Source organism: Lissotriton vulgaris, chromosome 9 (assembly GCF_964263255.1).
Source record: "Lissotriton vulgaris chromosome 9, aLisVul1.2, whole genome shotgun sequence".
Taxonomy (NCBI): domain Eukaryota; kingdom Metazoa; phylum Chordata; class Amphibia; order Caudata; family Salamandridae; genus Lissotriton; species Lissotriton vulgaris.
The window spans coordinates 18,737,280-18,756,023 of NC_141697.1; positions in this window are offsets into that span (position 1 = coordinate 18,737,280).

Consider the following 18,744-nt stretch of genomic DNA (forward strand, 5'->3'; position numbering starts at 1 on the left):
TTTTCTATGTGCCAGGTAATATCAGTCTGAAACGTTCATTGTGTTTAATGTCGTGGTATGAATGATTGTTTGCTATTCATTACTGTGTTTATTGTGTTCACGTCCGAATCACTTCAAACATGCCACTGTTCTCGAAATTACGTCAGATAGGAACTAGGAAAGGAATACTCGAAGAAGCAGTTCCCGTCCCGCCTAGGGACACTCCTGGATATTTTATGTACCATAAGCATGGCTTAGATGCCATACTGTATCTAGATTTGTGGGTGGATTACACTAAAGACCTGGAAGAGAAGTTTAGATGGCCTGTCTCAGGGACATGGGATGCTGAATGCATCATGAGAGTAGAAGAAGCACTGTGGAAAAAGAAAGCCAGACAATCCCAGAAAGATGCCATAGAATTGTGGCGTAAAGAAGCGCATAGAAGAACAGAGAAAGCAATCAGAAAAGCAGAGAGAAGTAGAGAAGAATCCGAAAAAGCTAGAGAAAGAGAGTTACTAGAAGAAGGAGAACGAGTCAGAATAGAACAACATGACCGACAACGAAATGCCCTTATTACAGGCATGTATCCTGTTCTTGCCGAGGGCCTGCCCAAGGCGACCCCGGAAGTACCCCGTAACTTGCCACCACCATTGGTTCCGACTAAACTCCGTCACAAACAGACCGCAGCGGACATTTTCCTTTCTTCCTATTTAGATGATGTAGCTCCAGCATATACCAATGTACGCGTACCACCTGTTAATAATGTACAGCAGCCTATTCAGCCTAATCAGCCTGTTCAAGACGCGTCACATCCACTCCCTCAAGATTAGACTCCCCCACCCGTTGTTACTTCCCAACCTGTCCCAACTATCCCTGTCACAACTATTCCTGTCACTACTACTACTGTCCCTCCTGCTATCGGTCCTACCAATCCTTTTTCTATAGATACAACCCAGAGTCTGCCTACATTACCTGCACCTACTTTTCAAATTATGACACCAGCAGTATCGACACATCTAGTTGATAGTTACGCTTCCGCTTCAGGAGGCGCCGTAGGGGGTCAACCTGTCACCCCGCCTCAAGTAAAACGAATGACACTCAGAGAAGTAGCCTTACAACGCACACCGAAAGCTGCGACTTTCGCATCCCTTAGACAGTACATTACAGATTGTAGATATGACCCAGTACCCGGCGAAGACGATATGATGTTAATTTCGTTACGTTTACGACGTGTTGCAAATTATTTGATGCTTATACCAGAAATGACTAACCATCTAGACAATATATATCATTTTATTAGAACAGGGGAGAGACCAGAATGCATTCGCGAGGCCATGGCACATCACAAGGTTGAGACACAGAGAATGATCTTACGGTTTATGATAAATTGTTTGATAAGGGAACGAGATCGGCCAGGTACTAGCAAAGAAGAGATGGACCTGCTGATGAATTGGAGTAATAATATAGCAGATTGTAAACATGATAAACAAAATTGCGTAGAAACCATGTACAGGAAGATCCGTAAAGAAATTATAATAATACACGAAAAAGAAAAGGCGGCTAATACGGCCGAGACAGAGAAGAGTGAAGCCTCAGAGGAGGAAGATGTAGATAATACAGTAGAAGACCCAGATAGAATAGCGTACGTAGGAAGAGCGAAACTTCCTAAACAGTATTCTTTTGACAGACCTTTTGACAGACCCATTCGTCTAGAAAACAAGAAACGTTTCCTTTCTCCCATACCAGAGCAATGTTCTCTTGAACATGTATTCCAAGCCACCGATAAAATACTGAAAGATAGAATAGGTTACAGTGAACTTAGTACCATGCGTGATCAGGAACTAGCACGGTCAGCAGTCCAATGGGCTGGAAATACTAGTATATATAAAGATGATTCAGTAGCGCAAACATTTTTGAGCCTTTCTCCAGACGAACAGCGATTAGCTGGTATGTACATGATCCAACATCTCATTACACTATATGAAAGTCAGCATTCTGATCCAGGTCCCCTATATAATATATTGGAAGAATTATTCCTAAAAAGATGGAGAGGCCTAGGAACCGATTTAATTAATACCATTCTAGAACAACGCCACAAATACAGAACTTTCCTGACTCCACATTTCGTTTCTGTTCCACCCCCAGTAAGACAACCACTTTACATAGACAGACAGAATCCCTTACGAGAAGTTCATCCCGTCCCGGCCCCAGGGGGTGGGCTTCAACGAGTATTCGTATATACACCCCTGACTAAAATGGAATTATTGGAAATGAAGAAATGAGTGCCCTGTCATGATAAAGATCCAGCAGGATTCCACCGTGAATTAAAAGACATGTTACTCATGGGAGACTATACATATTCCGACATTCTTAAAATGTTAAAGGTATTGTTGCCGGCTGGTATCTACGAAAAACTTAAGGAGAAAGAATGGGAGGTGGGAGATAAAAAGATTATTTGGACTGAATTAGAAGACGAAGACAATGGACGAGTCTCAGGTACAGGTCTTGGGGACAAAACTAAAGCATTACCAGGATTATTAGTACAGGTCTTGCCTAGGTTATTGACAGTTAAAAAGGAAGACTGGGATGCAATCTCAGCCTGCAAACAGAAACAAGACGAAGACACCAGTGATTTTTATTCCAGATTAGAGAAATGTTTCATTATTAATAGTGGCCTGAAAACAAGTAGTGAATCATATCCACATCTCTTTGTGACCAAACTAGTCGAGAATTCCTTACCACAAGTTAAAAGTAGAGTACTGAAAGTCGAAAGCACATGGCAAGCTAATACTCCTTCCCAAATGTTACAAATGTTACAGTACCACCAAAACCGAATCAGAGAGGAACACGAACATGAACAGAGACGTATGAAAGATACGAAAATGAAAGTACTAGTTGCCCAGTCCGTCCCAGCAGATGGTCAGAAGAGGGGTACCACACAGACTAGTCATTCTGCAGCTCCTGTTAAAGGGAATTGCAACTATTGTAAACAGCCAGGTCACTTCATAAATGAATGTGCCGTTCTAAGACACAACATAGCCACAGGCAAAACGAAAGAAAGACCGCGTCCACCTAGACCAGAACACGTTCCACAACATGTTCCACAGAATATTCCACAGAATACGCAACCTCCACAGAATGCACAACAGACAGTAGCCGTACCTCAGCCCCAACCCATTGCCGCCACGCAACATGTCACACAGCAAATGTACCAGTATGCACAGTCAGATTACCCCGATTATCAGCAGTATACATGAAACAGCCTAGAGAGGGAGGTTGGCTTGCCCCTTATCGAGGTTCCTGTAGATCAAGAGGGTCCCTATGTACATAGTCAGGTATTAGGGAAAGACAGAAAATTTTTGATTGACACAGGGGCGAGCAGAACTACCATCAGTCACGACGAGGTTCCAGGGGCACCCCTCTCAGGCTCACAGAATGTTGCCCTTGGATTTTCAGGAAAGCCTATTGTTAATGAAGTGTCAAAGCCAGTTCCTCTTGCAGTTGGTCCATTGTCTCGAACTACAGATTTGTTACTTACGAAATCATGTCCTGAAAACTTGCTTGGTATTAAAACGCTGAAAGCATTAGGAGCAGTGATATGTTGTTCTCCAGAAGGAGTGAGATTATTTTTACGTGATTTTAAGGGTCATTATGTGTTGAGAGATTTTGATCCAAGATTGCAAAATGTACCACAGCATTTATGGGCGCAAGGTCCAACTGATGTAGGTTGTATGCATATTACACCCTATTGTGTTACTCTTAAGCAAGGTGTTGTACTGCCCCGAATCCGACAATACAAATTACCCCCCGAGGCTGTAACGGCCTTACTGAAAATTATTGACGAACTCATTGCCCAAGGAGTAGTCGTAGAAACTGACTCCAATGTATGTAATTCTCCAATCATTCCGATCCTTAAACGAACAGACCCAAATGCACCTCCAGTCTACAGACTGGTGATCGACCTTCGAGAACTCAATAAATGCATAATACCACAGTACCCAGTAGTCCCCGATATTTCTTCCCTATTGACTGCCATTGATTCTGAAGCGGTGTTTTTCACCGTGATAGATCTTAAAAACGCCTTCTTTAGTGTCCCCATTCATCCTGAAAGCCAGTATCTCTTCGGATTCTGTTTAAATGGCCGAAGCTTCAAATTTGCATGTGCACCTCAAGGGTTCACAGAAAGTCCTAGTATTTACAGCCAAGCCCTGAAACGACAACTAGACAGCATTCACATGCCTACTGACACTGCACTGCTGCAATATGTTGATGACCTGTTAATTACAGCACGGACCGAACGTGACTGCGAACGCGCATCACTGACAGTCTTGTATTTTCTGGCCGAAAAGGGGCATAAAGTGTCCCCTTCGAAGCTACAATTCTGTGCCCAGCAAGTGGTATACCTTGGACACATGCTGTCCAAAAGGGGTAGGCAGTTGACACCTGATCGTATTCAGTTAATTGCACATCTGCCACAACCCAAGACACAAAAGGATGTACGGGCCTTCATTGGCCTCACTTCTTACTGCAGACAATGGATTCCCCAGTATGCATATCTAGCCAAACCACTCATACAGTTGACAACACAGGAGGCAGCGACTTCGACTGTCCTCCCTTGGACTCAGGAACATACACAAGCTTTTAATGACTTGAAGAAAGCTTTATGTCAAGCACCAGTTTTAGCGACACCATGTTACAGCAAACCTTTTACACTTTTTGTCACAGAACGCGATGGCACAGCATTATCTGTTCTTACACAAGATCAAGCAGGACACCATAAGCCTTGTGCTTATTTTTCTAGTACATTGGATCCAGTAGCCCAGACCTTGCCTGCGTGCTTAAAATCAGTTGCAGCAACAGCTCTAGCTATCAGACAAAGCGACTCAATAGTGTTAGGACATCCTTTGACAGTACAGGTTCCACACTCCGTGGAAGTTCTCCTAAACCGAACCCAGACTCAACACTTGACCATAGCACGACTGACAGGTTATGAACTGACACTGTTCCAGCCACACATAGAAATCAGACGTTGCAACATACTCAACCCTGCCACATTATTACCCTCTATTTCAACTGATCCAGCACCCCATGACTGTGTAGAAGTCATTAATACCGTGACAAAGCCCCGACAAGACTTGACAGACATTGCATTGCCCGACCCAGACCTGACACTTTACGTGGATGGTTCATGTATGAGAACAAGCACAGGAGAGTTAGTAGCCGCATTTGCAGTGACCACTGAAACTGAAGTCCTAGAAACACATCGTATAGACACATTATCTGCCCAAGCAGCAGAGCTCATCGCTCTGACCCAAGCCTGCATCCTAGCCAAGAACAAGAAAGTAAATATATACACAGATTCACAGTATGCATTCGGAGTCGTTCACGACTTCGGTGTTCTTTGGGAAGAGAGAGGTTTTTTAACTTCTCACGGTGCCAAGATCCAACATGGTCCCCTCATCCAAGCCCTGTTAGAAGCAATACATTTGCCTACAGCCATAGCTATCATGAAGTGCAAAGCACATACCAAAGTCACTGATACTATTTCCCAGGGTAACGACCTAGCAGATCGAACAGCCAAACTCACAGCTCAGACTCAGACAGATATCCCGACTGACACAACCAAGACTGAAGTACCTTCCCTGACACATTGCCTGACAGTTAAGGATCCCACACTAGATGTACTCGACATACAGACACATGCAACTCCAGATGAAATAAAGAAATGGACTGAACAAGGAGGGATCCAGACAGATCAGGGATGGATGACGAAGGGAAGAGCCACATGGTTCCTCCCCGACTCTATGGTTCAAATCATCATTAACACAGCACATACTCCAGCACACTTAGGAGAGAAAGCCATGTTAGACAGTTTACAGAATCTTTGGTTCAACAAACATTTACGAGCAGCAGCGAAACAGAAAGTGCGTACTTGCATGATCTGTTGTCAGTTCAATCCAGGCAAAGGCATTCCCGTGGAACAAGGTGGATTTCATCCTCCTGACCATCCTTTTGAAGTCCTCCAGATGGATTATATCCAGATGGACAGATGCCGAGGATTCAAGTATGTCCTCGTAGTCGTATGTGCCCTTTCCCGATGGACAGAAGCATATCCAGTCCCAGACTACACTGCTGTAACCACTGCCAAACAGCTGGTCCGTGAATTTTTCCCGCGATACGGCTTGCCCCGTGTTGTGTACTCTGATAATGGTCAGCCATTCTCGTCCGAGCTCATGAAACAGGTATCACTCCTGTTAGGTTACCAGTGGAAATTCCACTGCGTACGACACCCAGAAGCCGCTGGTCTCGTAGAGAGACATAATCAAACCCTGAAAACTCGATTAGCGAAGGTCTGTGCAGAAAAAGGTGTAGATTGGATAGTAGCCTTACCAGTTGCCCTCTTTTACATGCGAATGGTAGCCCATTCTAGAACTGGATTGTCCCCGTATGAGATAGTTTTTGGACGTCCCCCAAACATGTGGGGTACGCCTATGCCCCGCAAAATAACCGATGTTGACAATACTATGCTGACAGATTACTTGGCTTCCTTGATGTCTGCACTACTATCTTGTCGTTCACAGGTCGCGGCTGCCTTCCCGGACAACACCCAAGTAAAACCGCATGAAATCGTCCCTGGTGACCACGTCTATGTGCGGAATTTCGACAGATCAAGCCCTCTGGAGCCGAGGTGGAAGCAGCCAAAATTGGTGTTGTTGACGACGAGGACCGCAGTAAAGCTAGAAGGTCACAAGGGATGGTTGCACTCCAGCCACGTGAAGAGATTCCATGGATTGTGTCCAGAAACTGTGAATAAGGACTGCCCCCTTTCGGACACTGACTCTAAACTCCCCCTGTTAGAGAAAACTCCTCAGCAGGAATACCGAGCCAAGTTGAGGTCTAGTAAGTCAGACAGCGTTTAATTGTTTAAGTCCCCCTCGGGTGAAGCGGTTAGACAGGTTTCTGACATGTATAAGATAGACCCAAGTAGTCAGAGAGATAGGCAAATTGAAAAACGAGAAAAATATTGCAAGAATTTGCACAGCCGATGCGTTATCGCATTAATTTTTATGTTTCTTCTGAGTCTTACGATTATATGCATAAGTTTAATACTACATGTTTTCTTTCCTCTTGATTCTCATGTACAGACTTCCTCTAATGATACTGTAGAGCACACTTTCAGCGACCTGCCCCCCCACGAACTGTCCTATCGATTAGCAATGCGCAACAATACTTTCATCCGTATGTTACACCATTCTCACCAGACCAGCAATGCCACCAATTGTTGGGTATGTGGCCGACTCCCTCCCTATCAGAAATACAAGGGAGCTCTGCCCCTCTTTCCTTATCCGTTCACACATAATGGTTCGTGTGGTGCATGGTTTACTTTAATGTCCTCCCTAGACAGTAAGTCCACAGTTTCCCAAGGCAATTGGATATGGGGGAACCTTAATACAGTTATGAATAAAATATGTTTCCCAGACAAGGAAGGTCTTCCCCAAAGGACAGGGACCGATCTAGAAAATGAAGTGTATGGATTAGGTAATTTTACACTTAACCTCATGATTCTGAATGTGCAGTCTGAGACTAATTCGGACTTGCCGTTTATTACAGTTTTGCCAGTGAAAGGCGAATTATGCGTCAGAAAGAATGGTTCAGTACATCTAGGACACAGTGATTGTAATACTGTTGTCGAATTCAGTGATAAAGGAAAGTCTACTTTCAAAGCCTCCCGCCATTCTTATTTCATATGTGGTCAGACAGCTTATGTACGTCTGCCATTAGATTGTTATGGGACGTGTTATATCGCGTTCCTATTGCCACCTGTTTTTCTAGCCCCGCCTGATTATCATCGAAATCCACGTCTTGTGCATGTACGACATAGAAGGGAGATCAAGACCCCTATTGTCGACCAGACTGAAACAACATGGGAGCAATATACAGATTTCAATAAAGGGTTCTTTTTCTTTGTAGGTCCTGTCCAGAACAGTAAATTGATATACAAATTAACCCGAACTTTGGAAGCAGTAGTGAATGAGACTACTTCAGCTTTAGGTAACCTGACCGAAGAGCAGTCTGCTATGAGACTTGTTGTTCTTCAAAATCGCCTTGTCCTTGACGTCATCCTGGCCGATAGGGGCGGGGCTTGTAGAGTCATTGGATCTAGTTGTTGCGTGTTTATTCCTAATAACGCGCCGTCCGTATATAAAGCAATAACAAGGCTTCATGAGATAGCTCACCTGATACACCAGAATCCTGGCACCTGGACCTGGTCCGGTTGGCTTTGGAGTGTGATATCCGCCTGGGGATGGAAATTGTTGCCGTTCCTAGGAATAATACTGCTCATAGTATTCAGTTGTTGTCTCTGTCTGCAATGTGGGCCAGCGATTTGCGGCTTGTGCGCCACAGCTTGTATTCCCCGTCCAAGTTCACGTTCCCGTTCCCGAATAAAAAAAGATGAGCAAATGATGCTATACGAACATATAGATAGTCTCATGAAGATAGACATATCCTAAAGGGTGTAGTAGGGGCCAAGGAGGGAATGAGGTAATAGAAATTTTCAGGTAGCCAATGTGTCCCCCACTCGCACCCTATCCATGCACCCATGTTCCTTGTATGTCGTGTAACTTCTGTTCCGTGCATGCCACAAAGACGCATATGCGTTTGCGTCCAACCTTAACATGTCAGCTATCCAGTCCTACATGAAAATCACGTTAATTAGGCTTCTAAGCCTATGGTGCCAACGTCTTTATATGATGCACTTTTGATTCTCGCACACGTTTTCTCCATGTTTCCTGGCTCACTCGAGCTAGGCCCTTAATTGAGGCTCCGAGTTTTCCCTGTTTCTGAAAGCTGTAGTTTAGGTATGCATCCCTGACCCCTGCCTTACTTCCTGCCCAGCGAAGCGGTGTCCGGCTCGGCCTGGACTGCCTGCCAACTTAGTATTTTGCCTACAAGTTATCTGCTCAGCCTCCTCGAAAACACATTCCAGTCTAGTGAAATAGGTAAACATATTCCCGGCTACAGAGCAAAGGGCCCGGCCTTCCTGTCCTCCTTGCAAGTGATTTACTGAACCCGTTACCATGGTAGGCCCATGGCTCCGCGCATTGCACCAAGACACGTATGCACGCACTAGCATTCAGTATTGAACGGCCTCTGCCCGAGAGACCTTTTACTTCAGACACTACATCCTCCAAACATGAGATACCAGATATGCTATAGGTACAGGTTGCTCTGACATCCCAGACACCAGTCTCCTCTACTAGTGCTAAAAGTCACAGCCCCCAGTTCTCCCCAGTTACACGTCATGCTCAGTTGCACGCGCATCTAGGTCGTAGGTTTCTGCTGATCCTGCAAACTTTCCCTAGGCATCCACCCACTTGTGACGTTTCTTGTGACGTTTCTCTGACATGTCAAGTGCACGCCCATGTGTACGCCTTTTTACACGCCTCCTGCTACGCACATGTGTTCTTATCTCTCTCTTTTCACCTGTTACGCCTACTGTATTCATTTCAATTATACTGTTTTACTATATATAATATGTGATGTTAATAAAACGTTGAATGTCCCTTCCTGAACCTTAGTGGTGATGGAACATGATATCCGTTCCTCGAGGAACATAATTAAAGCCCGTATGACTCAGATCCCACGGACTCTGCCTCTCATTTGATTGAGCTTTCCTTATTGATATTTAATGTATAGAAAAATAGTTCGGTAATTTTATTTACCACAGGTCACACTCCCGTCCCTAGAACCATCACAAACGGAATATCTCGAAAGAGAGATACGGGTCGAGGAAGTGGTCGCTGCCATCTCCAGGCTTAAACATGGGAAAGCCCCAGGCCCGGACGGCTACACGGCGCTCTTCTACAGGACGTTCAGTGACAAGTTGGCCCCCGTACTAGCCAAATTGTTTAATTCATTCTCTGAGCCGGGGGCAATCCCTCCGGACCTCCTACAGGCCTCGATCTCGGTTATCCCTAAACCAGGGAAAGATCGGACCCAATGCGGCTCGTACCGCCCGATTTCCCTTTTGAATGTGGACTTGAAACTGTACACGGGTATTCTGGCGGCGCGATTAGCACCTCACTTGCCGGGCCTGGTGGAACCGGACCAGGCTGGCTTTGTCCCCGGAAGGCAGACGGTGGACAACACCAAGAGAGTGGTGCACGTTCTGGAGAAGGCCTCCCGGATTCCGGGAGAAAGGATGCTCCTTTCGGTGGATGCCGAAAAGGCGTTTGATCGCATGCACTGGCCCTATCTAGAACGGGTTATGACGAGGATGGGGATAGGTGAGAAATATCGGACCCTGGCCTTTAATTGTTACAGGTTACCGTCGGCGGTGGTGCGGGTGAATGGCTGTGGCTCTCGGAGGTTTGGCATAGAGCGTGGTACCAGACAGGGCTGCCCCCTGTCCCCGCTCCTTTTCGCTTTATATATGGAGCCACTCGCTCAGAGGCTCCGACAGAATCCGGACGCTACCGGAGTGAAGATGGGGGGATATGTCCACACAGTCAGCCTCTATGCGGACAATGTGATCTTGACCTTGGAGGAACCGAGACGCGCACTGCCCGCATGTATCGGTGAATTGGAGGCTTTCTCACGAGTGGCTGGCTTCAAAATGAACATGGGCAAATCGACAGCACTGGATATTTCCCTGACTCCCGCAACACGGCGAGAGTTGCAGGACCTTTTCCCCATGCATTGGTCGGCTCACCAGGTCCAGTATTTGGGCATACTGTTGGCACCCACGCTGCAGGCCATGGTGACAGCCAATTATACGGCCTTGACTAGGAAGATTAAAGAGGAATTGGGGAGATGGGGCAAAGGGTTGATATCGTGGCTAGGGAGAGTGGCAGCGGTTAAAATGACTGTCCTCCCTCAGATACTGTACCTATTCCGGGCCCTGTCGCTACACCCGCCTAAGGGCTGGTTTCAGCAGACACAATCAACCCTATCCCGTTTTATTTGGCAAAGCCGCAAACCACAGATGAGGAGAGTTCTCTCCATGCTGGCACCAGAGTCTGGGGGGCTGGGAATCCCAGACCTACGCAAGTATTTTCAAGCGGCACAGCTCCGATATCTGGTTTAATGGAGCCGATGGGAGTCGGACAAGCATTGGTTATTTCAAGATCAGGCTGTAGCGGGTCGCCCTTTACAAGAGGTGCCCTTTTTGCGCAGGGCTCATCGCCCTCCGAATCTTTACGCGTCTTTTGTAACAAGGGTCCCGCTGAGGGTGTGGGACACTACTAGCACGGCACACAAGCTTAACACATTCCCCTCCCAGTTTACTCCTATTGCAGACAACCCGGACTTTACACCAGGGGTTGCCCAGGGGGCTTTCGTGCACTGGCGGGCTGCTAGATCTAGGTCACTTTTCCACGTGTACGGGCCAGACGGAGTTCTCCCTTTCCAAGCGCTTAAGGAGGAGTACGGTTTGGCTGAGACAGACAGGATGCGCTACTGGCAGGTGCGACACTGGGCTTTGCAACCGCAGGTACGTGAGCTGGCAGATAGGAAACTATTGCCGAACAAGAGGTGGCTAGTGACGCGTACTTCGGATGCTAAACTCATCACAGATCTATATAAATTATTGCAGCCCTCCCCCTCACACTTTCATAATCCAGGTAGGGAACGCTGGAATAGAGAGCTGGGAAGAACGTTGAGCCATAAAGAGTGGGACCAGATCTCATACCGCGCACGACACTCTGCATATCATGTAGGACATACTGAAACTTTCACTAAAGTGTCTACATATTGGTAATACACCCCGGAGCGGTTACACGAGATGGACAGGCATATCGATAATACTTGCTGGCGAGGATGTGGGCACCCGGGCACATTGACACACGTCCTGTGGGAGTGCCCAGTATTGAGCCTTTATTGGAAAGAGGTGCTAGATGAGGTTGATACTCGATTTGAAATAGAGTTGCCCCGCTTCCCGGCATATGTCCTGTTGGGCTTGCCCAACGGGCTGATGTATCCATTAAAATCCCGTAGGGGCAGACAAATTGCAATAGCACTGGGCTCCGCCGTTCAGAATATCCTAATCCATTGGCGGACCACCACTGTTCCATCTATCACGGGCTGGTTGCATAGGCTGTGGCACGTTCTGGGTATGGAAAAACTGTCACTGATGGTGGCCGGGGAGGTGGAGTAATTTGGGGAGTTGTGGCAGCCCTTCCACGCATTGCTGGCTACCGAATTCAGGGATATTTACAACAAGGGGTGGTGAGGGACAGAGTCTCTGAATTAAACAGAATACTCTCACCCAGTCAAGAGATCAGGGCTAGATCCAACACCGTTTTTTAGCTCACTGCACCATCCCAGTTTCAGAACCTGGCTGTATGCAAATTAGTCTGTTCCTGTCCCAGTGCGTGATGGGAACAGGGCAAACCAAACTACAAAAGCCAATTCTTACACTGGGAAGGAAACAAGCTACCGGGGACCGGTTTCTGGCATTTCAGCCTCTTCGGCCCGGCTTGCTTGAATCCTGATGGTGCAATGAGCAAGGGACTCACATCTGAGTATACCCTTCCACGCTTAGGGTGGACAAAAATATTTACAACAAGGGGTGGTGAGGGACAGAGTCTCTGAATTAAACAGAATACTCTCACCCAGTCAAGAGATCAGGGCTAGATCCAACACCGTTTTTTAGCTCACTGCACCATCCCAGTTTCAGAACCTGGCTGTATGCAAATTAGTCTGTTCCTGTCCCAGTGCGTGATGGGAACAGGGCAAACCAAACTACAAAAGCCAATTCTTACACTGGGAAGGAAACAAGCTACCGGGGACCGGTTTCTGGCATTTCAGCCTCTTCGGCCCGGCTTGCTTGAATCCTGATGGTGCAATGAGCAAGGGACTCACATCTGAGTATACCCTTCCACGCTTAGGGTGGACAAAAATATTTACAACAAGGGGTGGTGAGGGACAGAGTCTCTGAATTAAACAGAATACTCTCACCCAGTCAAGAGATCAGGGCTAGATCCAACACCGTTCTTTAGCTCACTGCACCATCCCAGTTTCAGAACCTGGCTGTATGCAAATTAGTCTGTTCCTGTCCCAGTGCGTGATGGGAACAGGGCAAACCAAACTACAAAAGCCAATTCTTACACTGGGAAGGAAACAAGCTACCGGGGACCGGTTTCTGGCATTTCAGCCTCTTCGGCCCGGCTTGCTTGAATCCTGATGGTGCAATGAGCAAGGGACTCACATCTGAGTATACCCTTCCACGCTTAGGGTGGACAAAAATATTTACAACAAGGGGTGGTGAGGGACAGAGTCTCTGAATTAAACAGAATACTCTCACCCAGTCAAGAGATCAGGGCTAGATCCAACACCGTTTTTTAGCTCACTGCACCATCCCAGTTTCAGAACCTGGCTGTATGCAAATTAGTCTGTCCCTGGGCCAGGGACAGACTGATTTGCATATAGCCAGGTTCTGAGCTGGGATGGGGCAGTGAGATAAATAACGGTGATGGATCAAGCCCTGATCTTTGGACTGGGTAAGAGTGGTCTGTTTAACTCAGACACTCTGTTCATCACCACCCCCTTTTTGTAAATCGTTTTTGGCCACTATAGGTGTGGCAGGGTATACTCAGACATGAGTCCCTTTCTCACTGCTCCATCAGGATTCAAGCAAGCCGGGCCGAAGAAGGCTGAAATGCCAGAAACCGGTCCCCGGTAGCTTGTCTCCTTTCTGGTGAAGAATTGGCTTGGTAGTTTAGTCTGCCCTGTTCCCATGATGCACTGGGCCAGGGACAGACTGATTTGCATATAGCCAGGTTCTGAGCTGGGATGGGGCAGTGAGATAAATAACGGTGATGGATCAAGCCCTGATCTTTGGACTGGGTAAGAGTGGTCTGTTTAACTCAGACACTCTGTTCATCACCACCCCCCTTTTTGTAAATCGTTTTTGGCCACTATAGGTGTGGCAGGGTATACTCAGACATGAGTCCCTTTCTCACTGCTCCATCAGGATTCAAGCAAGCCGGGCCGAAGAAGGCTGAAATGCCAGAAACCGGTCCCCGGTAGCTTGTCTCCTTTCTGGTGAAGAATTGGCTTGGTAGTTTAGTCTGCCCTGTTCCCATGATGCACTGGGCCAGGGACAGACTGATTTGCATATAGCCAGGTTCTGAGCTGGGATGGGGCAGTGAGATAAATAACGGTGATGGATCAAGCCCTGATCTTTGGACTGGGTAAGAGTGGTCTGTTTAACTCAGACACTCTGTTCATCACCACCCCCCTTTTTGTAAATCGTTTTTGGCCACTATAGGTGTGGCAGGGTATACTCAGACATGAGTCCCTTTCTCACTGCTCCATCAGGATTCAAGCAAGCCGGGCCGAAGAAGGCTGAAATGCCAGAAACCGGTCCCCGGTAGCTTGTCTCCTTTCTGGTGAAGAATTGGCTTGGTAGTTTAGTCTGCCCTGTTCCCATGATGCACTGGGCCAGGGACAGACTGATTTGCATATAGCCAGGTTCTGAGCTGGGATGGGGCAGTGAGATAAATAACGGTGATGGATCAAGCCCTGATCTTTGGACTGGGTAAGAGTGGTCTGTTTAACTCAGACACTCTGTTCATCACCACCCCCCTTTTTGTAAATCGTTTTTGGCCACTATAGGTGTGGCAGGGTATACTCAGACATGAGTCCCTTTCTCACTGCTCCATCAGGATTCAAGCAAGCCGGGCCGAAGAAGGCTGAAATGCCAGAAACCGGTCCCCGGTAGCTTGTCTCCTTTCTGGTGAAGAATTGGCTTGGTAGTTTAGTCTGCCCTGTTCCCATGATGCACTGGGCCAGGGACAGACTGATTTGCATATAGCCAGGTTCTGAGCTGGGATGGGGCAGTGAGATAAATAACGGTGATGGATCAAGCCCTGATCTTTGGACTGGGTAAGAGTGGTCTGTTTAACTCAGACACTCTGTTCATCACCACCCCCCTTTTTGTAAATCGTTTTTGGCCACTATAGGTGTGGCAGGGTATACTCAGACATGAGTCCCTTTCTCACTGCTCCATCAGGATTCAAGCAAGCCGGGCCGAAGAAGGCTGAAATGCCAGAAACCGGTCCCCGGTAGCTTGTCTCCTTTCTGGTGAAGAATTGGCTTGGTAGTTTAGTCTGCCCTGTTCCCATGATGCACTGGGCCAGGGACAGACTGATTTGCATATAGCCAGGTTCTGAGCTGGGATGGGGCAGTGAGATAAATAACGGTGATGGATCAAGCCCTGATCTTTGGACTGGGTAAGAGTGGTCTGTTTAACTCAGACACTCTGTTCATCACCACCCCCCTTTTTGTAAATCGTTTTTGGCCACTATAGGTGTGGCAGGGTATACTCAGACATGAGTCCCTTTCTCACTGCTCCATCAGGATTCAAGCAAGCCGGGCCGAAGAAGGCTGAAATGCCAGAAACCGGTCCCCGGTAGCTTGTCTCCTTTCTGGTGAAGAATTGGCTTGGTAGTTTAGTCTGCCCTGTTCCCATGATGCACTGGGCCAGGGACAGACTGATTTGCATATAGCCAGGTTCTGAGCTGGGATGGGGCAGTGAGATAAATAACGGTGATGGATCAAGCCCTGATCTTTGGACTGGGTAAGAGTGGTCTGTTTAACTCAGACACTCTGTTCATCACTACCCCCCTTTTTGAAAATCGTTTTTGGCCACTATAGGTGTGGCAGGGTATACTCAGACATGAGTCCCTTTCTCTCTGCTCCATCAGGATTCAAGCAAGCCGGGCCGAAGAAGGCTGAAATGCCAGAAACCGGTCCCCGGTAGCTTGTCTCCTTTCTGGTGAAGAATTGGCTTGGTAGTTTAGTCTGCCCTGTTCCCATGATGCACTGGGCCAGGGACAGACTGATTTGCATATAGCCAGGTTCTGAGCTGGGATGGGGCAGTGAGATAAATAACGGTGATGGATCAAGCCCTGATCTTTGGACTGGGTAAGAGTGGTCTGTTTAACTCAGACACTCTGTTCATCACCACCCCCCTTTTTGTAAATCGTTTTTGGCCACTATAGGTGTGGCAGGGTATACTCAGACATGAGTCCCTTTCTCACTGCTCCATCAGGATTCAAGCAAGCCGGGCCGAAGAAGGCTGAAATGCCAGAAACCGGTCCCCGGTAGCTTGTCTCCTTTCTGGTGAAGAATTGGCTTGGTAGTTTAGTCTGCCCTGTTCCCATGATGCACTGGGCCAGGGACAGACTGATTTGCATATAGCCAGGTTCTGAGCTGGGATGGGGCAGTGAGATAAATAACGGTGATGGATCAAGCCCTGATCTTTGGACTGGGTAAGAGTGGTCTGTTTAACTCAGACACTCTGTTCATCACCACCCCCCTTTTTTTTAATCGTTTTTGGCCACTATAGGTGTGGCAGGGTATACTCAGACATGAGTCCCTTTCTCACTGCTCCATCAGGATTCAAGCAAGCCGGGCCGAAGAAGGCTGAAATGCCAGAAACCGGTCCCCGGTAGCTTGTCTCCTTTCTGGTGAAGAATTGGCTTGGTAGTTTAGTCTGCCCTGTTCCCATGATGCACTGGGCCAGGGACAGACTGATTTGCATATAGCCAGGTTCTGAGCTGGGATGGGGCAGTGAGATAAATAACGGTGATGGATCAAGCCCTGATCTTTGGACTGGGTAAGAGTGGTCTGTTTAACTCAGACACTCTGTTCATCACCACCCCCCTTTTTGCAAATCGTTTTTGGCCACTATAGGTGTGGCAGGGTATACTCAGACATGAGTCCCTTTCTCACTGCTCCATCAGGATTCAAGCAAGCCGGGCCGAAGAAGGCTGAAATGCCAGAAACCGGTCCCCGGTAGCTTGTCTCCTTTCTGGTGAAGAATTGGCTTGGTAGTTTAGTCTGCCCTGTTCCCATGATGCACTGGGCCAGGGACAGACTGATTTGCATATAGCCAGGTTCTGAGCTGGGATGGGGCAGTGAGATAAATAACGGTGATGGATCAAGCCCTGATCTTTGGACTGGGTAAGAGTGGTCTGTTTAACTCAGACACTCTGTTCATCACCACCCCCCTTTTTGTAAATCGTTTTTGGCCACTATAGGTGTGGCAGGGTATACTCAGACATGAGTCCCTTTCTCACTGCTCCATCAGGATTCAAGCAAGCCGGGCCGAAGAAGGCTGAAATGCCAGAAACCGGTCCCCGGTAGCTTGTCTCCTTTCTGGTGAAGAATTGGCTTGGTAGTTTAGTCTGCCCTGTTCCCATGATGCACTGGGCCAGGGACAGACTGATTTGCATATAGCCAGGTTCTGAGCTGGGATGGGGCAGTGAGATAAATAACGGTGATGGATCAAGCCCTGATCTTTGGACTGGGTAAGAGTGGTCTGTTTAACTCAGACACTCTGTTCATCACCACCCCCCTTTTTGTAAATCGTTTTTGGCCACTATAGGTGTGGCAGGGTATACTCAGACATGAGTCCCTTTCTCACTGCTCCATCAGGATTCAAGCAAGCCGGGCCGAAGAAGGCTGAAATGCCAGAAACCGGTCCCCGGTAGCTTGTCTCCTTTCTGGTGAAGAATTGGCTTGGTAGTTTAGTCTGCCCTGTTCCCATGATGCACTGGGCCAGGGACAGACTGATTTGCATATAGCCAGGTTCTGAGCTGGGATGGGGCAGTGAGATAAATAACGGTGATGGATCAAGCCCTGATCTTTGGACTGGGTAAGAGTGGTCTGTTTAACTCAGACACTCTGTTCATCACCACCCCCCTTTTTGTAAATCGTTTTTGGCCACTATAGGTGTGGCAGGGTATACTCAGACATGAGTCCCTTTCTCACTGCTCCATCAGGATTCAAGCAAGCCGGGCCGAAGAAGGCTGAAATGCCAGAAACCGGTCCCCGGTAGCTTGTCTCCTTTCTGGTGAAGAATTGGCTTGGTAGTTTAGTCTGCCCTGTTCCCATGATGCACTGGGCCAGGGACAGACTGATTTGCATATAGCCAGGTTCTGAGCTGGGATGGGGCAGTGAGATAAATAACGGTGATGGATCAAGCCCTGATCTTTGGACTGGGTAAGAGTGGTCTGTTTAACTCAGACACTCTGTTCATCACCACCCCCCTTTTTGTAAATCGTTTTTGGCCACTATATGTGGCAGGGTATACTCAGACATGAGTCCCTTTCTCACTGCTCCATCAGGATTCAAGCAAGCCGGGCCGAAGAAGGCTGAAATGCCAGAAACCGGTCCCCGGTAGCTTGTCTCCTTTCTGGTGAAGAATTGGCTTGGTAGTTTAGTCTGCCCTGTTCCCATGATGCACTGGGCCAGGGACAGACTGATTTGCATATAGCCAGGTTCTGAGCTGGGATGGGGCAGTGAGATAAATAACGGTGATGGATCAAGCCCTGATCTTTGGACTGGGTAAGAGTGGTCTGTTTAACTCAGACACCCTGTTCATCACCACCCCCCTTTTTGTAAATCGTTTTTGGCCACTATAGGTGTGGCAGGGTATACTCAGACATGAGTCCCTTTCTCACTGCTCCATCAGGATTCAAGCAAGCCGGGCCGAAGAAGGCTGAAATGCCAGAAACCGGTCCCCGGTAGCTTGTCTCCTTTCTGGTGAAGAATTGGCTTGGTAGTTTAGTCTGCCCTGTTCCCATGATGCACTGGGCCAGGGACAGACTGATTTGCATATAGCCAGGTTCTGAGCTGGGATGGGGCAGTGAGATAAATAACGGTGATGGATCAAGCCCTGATCTTTGGACTGGGTAAGAGTGGTCTGTTTAACTCAGACACTCTGTTCATCACCACCCCCCTTTTTGTAAATCG